The sequence below is a fragment of the Bos javanicus genome, chromosome 7 (assembly GCF_032452875.1).
Source record: "Bos javanicus breed banteng chromosome 7, ARS-OSU_banteng_1.0, whole genome shotgun sequence".
Classification (NCBI taxonomy): Eukaryota; Metazoa; Chordata; class Mammalia; order Artiodactyla; family Bovidae; genus Bos; species Bos javanicus.
The window spans coordinates 9,932,859-9,937,111 of record NC_083874.1 but is presented as its reverse complement, the minus strand read 5'-3'; the positions used below and the strand labels follow the sequence as shown (position 1 = coordinate 9,937,111).

The 4,253-nt window shown below is 39.1% G+C and overlaps 1 pseudogene; it reads right to left on the bottom strand.

The window, feature by feature from the left end:
* Window positions 1-2,015: 2,015 nt before the first annotated feature.
* Window positions 2,016-2,879, bottom strand: LOC133251845 (olfactory receptor 7A5-like; annotated as a pseudogene).
* Between the last annotated feature and the right edge of the window lie 1,374 nt (window positions 2,880-4,253).

Here is a 4,253-nt window from a genome sequence, read left to right as displayed (position 1 = left end):
AAACTTGTGGCTGAAAACTTTCCAAACCTGAATAAAAAAGCAAATTCAGTAACCAGAAGCAAAAAGCATCTCCCCAAAATGACAGCAACAAGACCTACACCAAGATGCAGCAATTTAAACCACAAAGTTAAAGATATGGGTTTCTAAAGTCAGCAGAAGTAAAACCGTGTCATACAAGATGAAAACATAGAAGTTTATCAGTTGATTTATTTTTTTTTCCCCAGAAACTTTGCATGATAGAACAGAGAGACATGCTATGTTTAAAGTGTTGTGAGGGAAAAACCTGCAAACTAGGGCATTTTACCCAGCAAGATTATCATTTAGAATTGAAGGAGAGATAAAGAACTTTTCAGACAAGCAAAGACTAATAGAATTTATCAATTCTAAACCTACTCTACATGAGAATGATATAGTACCTTCTCTAAGAAGGAAAGGAAAGGAAAAGGCATAACAAGTGGTAAGAAACTATAAGAAAGAGAAAATCCTGCTAGTGAAGGCAAACATGTAGAAAGGCTGAGGATCAAATCACTTAAGCTATTATGAAAAGTTAATAGACAAAAAAATTCTAAAATCAAATACAGCTATTTTAAGAATGAAAGGATAAATAGGGAGGGGTCAAGTATGGCTTCAAAGACACAAAATTAGGGCAGGAAGTTAAAATGTAGTGCTATTGGTATGTAAACAAACTTAAAAAGGCAACTTGTTTTTAAACATAGACATCACTGTAGATCATCATATGAAGACACTTTGTTTACCATACATCAAAAATCTACACTAGATAAGCAAAAACTAAAGAGAAAGTAACACAAGCATATCACTAAATAAAATCATCAAATCATAAGAGAAGAAACACAAAGAAAAAAGAAAAACAAAGAACTATACAATCAGAAAACAAGTTAACAAATGGGCAATAAGTAATACCTACCAAAATCCTCTTTAAAGCAGCCAGTAGATTAAATGCTCTCCTAAAGAGCCAGCTTAAAACTACATATTAGAAAAAACTAACATCATGACACCCAGCCCCATGACATGTAGAAGGGGATAAGGTGGAAGCAGTGACAGATTCCTCTTCTTAATCTCCAAAATCACTGTGGACAGTGACTGCAGCCATGGATTCAGAAGATGATTGCTTCTTGGCAGGAAATCGATGACAAACCTAGACAGGGTGTTGAAAAGCAGAGACATTACTCTGCCAACAAAGGTGCTTATAGTCAAGGCTATGGTGTTCACAGTGGTCACATATGGCTGTGAGAGCCGGGCCGTAGAGAAGGCAGAGTGTGGAATAATTGATGCCTTCAAACTGTGCTGCTGGAGAAGACTCCTGATAGTCCCTTGGTCTATCTAACTCTGGTCACTAACTCTGATCTCCCAGCAAGGAGATCAAACCAGTCAGTCTTAAGGGACATCAACCCTGAATATTCACTGGAAAGACTGATGCTGAAGCTGAAGTTCCAGTATTTTGGTCACCTGACGCAAACAGATGACTCATTGGAAAAGTCTCTGCTGCTGGAAAAGATTGAGGGCAGAAGGAGAAGAGGGCATCAGAGGATGAGATGGCTGAACGGCATCACCAGGGCAATGAACACGAACTTTGGCAAGCTCTGGGAGATGGTGAGGGACAGGCAGGCCTGGCGTGCTGCAATCCATGGGGTCACAAAGGGTTCGACATGACTGGGCAACTGAACAACAACAGACGAAATGCTTTAATAAAAAACTTTACTCCTAATAAATTCTTCATAAATCTATGATACTCCTTCAAAAAAATGGAATTTCCAAACATTTTTGATCCAAAGGTAGGAAAACGGTAGAGTAGGAAAAAAAATTTAAATATCTATTATATAAGACTAAGGATAAAGCTTAATAAGAGAGTTCCTAAAATTGTATAAAGATGCTGACTTCAAAGAAGAAAAGAAAAATGGAAATCCGAGGAAATAAGTGCAAGGAGCAAATTTTATTTCACTATGATCAAAGAACAACTTCTGATTCTAATTCTTTGAGTTATACAACCCAGAGCACTAATATAATTGGCCTTTTAACCTAGGCATCAAATATAATCTCTTTAGAGCGTCTTTTATATCTTGGTTTCTCAGACTGTAGATGAAAGGGTTCAACATGGGTGTGACCACAGTGTACATCACCGAGGCGATTGTACTTGAATGTGAGGTGTGGGTAGCAGCAGAACTAAGGAACACTCCTAAGGCTGTAAAATAAAATAGGGAGACAACCAAGAGGTGGAACACACAGAAAATACTTTATTTGTCCCCTGAGCTGATGAGATTTTACATGTGCAGCAAACTATTTTAGAATAAGAGTAAAGAATACCAGCAAAAGGACCACCACCCATCAGGACAGCTACAAAACTCATCACTATGTTAATAAGAATGTTGTCAAAACTGGCAAGTGGTACCACCTGACTGAGTTCACAGAAAAAGTAAAGGATTTGCACGACTGTGCAGAAGGACAATTGAACACCATTAACCTGTGTAGCAAGGAAAACAAGGCAATCAGCACCCAGGATATCAGAACCAGCAGTCCACAAGGCCGGGGGCTCATGATGACCGTGAAATGCAAGGGTGGCAGATGACCACGTAACAACCATAGGCCATCACTGTCAGGATAATGTCATCTAATTCCACAAAAAGAATGTAAAAATACATCTGCATGATATAGCCTTCATGGGTTATGACTTTGCTCTGGGTCTGAATATTCTTCAGCATCTTTGGGATGGTGGTGGAAGTGAAGCAGATGTCTACAAAGGACAGGTTTGAGAGGAAGAAGTACATGGATTTGTGGATATGGGAGTCAGAGTTAGTGACCAGAATAATGAGCAGGTTTCCAAACACAGCAATCAAGTACATGGAGAGGAAAAGCCCAAACATGAGGGGCTGAAATTATGGATCGTCTGAGAATCCCAGAAGAAAAAATTCAGAAAATTGTGTATTATTACTTGGTTCCATGTGGTGGAGGTGACTACCAAGAAAAATTAAAATAACATGATTAATTTTCACACAAACTGGCATAACTCTCATAGATGAAATAGTAAAGTTTTTATTTTGCTGTCAATAAAATATTTTTGTTTAGAAAAGTTCTGTTTCATCTCTACTTAGGCATTTTTGCCCCACTCTCAGCATATTCCCAAAGAAATATGCATTCTACAGTTATAATGAGAAATACTTTCATACATTTGAAGAATATATATTGAGTGTCAACCATGTTCAAAACACATATTTCTGTTTAATCACTAAGCCATGTCTGACACTTTTGAGACTGCCCCCCCCCAACCCCCAGACTATAGCTGGCCAGGCTCCTCTGTCCAAGGGATTTCCCAGGCAAGAATACTGGAGTGGGTTGCCATTTCCTTCTCCAGGTGATCTTCTCAACCCAGGGATCTAACCTGCCTCTTCTGCATTGCCAGGCAGATTCTTTAGCACTGAGCCACCTGGGAAGTCCCTCTAAACAAATATAGGTAACAAATATATGGTGTTAAAAAAAGGAAGTTTTCACAATCCAGTGATGGTGAAAGATGATGTGCAAATAAAATATTATATAATATGTCAAGTGATTACAGTTGGTATGAAGAAAACAAAGCTAGATATAAAATAGAGTATAGGAGGTATTTTCATGTACTGAGTGTTCAGGTAAAGCCAGCAAACAAGGTGATAATTGAACAGAGAGCTCAAGAAAGAGAGAGAAGGATCTAGTATGATATCAAGAGAAATATATGTCTGGCGAGAGAATGGCCACTTCAAAGGGCCTAAGGAAAATGCTTGTTCCTTGCAATTTATGAATTTAGTTGCAAAAGCATCCTGTGAATTAAAGCATCTCCCAGAGGAGGAGCTAAGATGGTGGAGGAGTAGGACAGGGAGAACACTTTCTTCCCCACAAATTCATCAAAAGAACATTTAAACGCTGAGTAAATTCCAGAAAACAACTTCTGAATGCTGGCAGAGGACATCAGGCACCCAGAAAAGCAACCCATGTCTTCAAAAGGAGGTAGAAAAAAATATATAAGACAAAAAAAGAGACAAAAGAGGGAGGGACGGAGCTCAGTCCCAGGAAGGGAGTCTTAAAAAGAGAGAAACCTTCTCTCTGCCGAATCTGTGCTGAGCCTTGGAAGCACAGAGGGCAACATAACAGGGAGGAAAAATAAATAAACAATAAAATCCTGCAGATTATGAGCCCTACGGTAACTCCCCCAGCAGAGAAGCAGCGCAGATGCCTGCACACGCCACTAGCAAGCTGGGGCTGGGCAG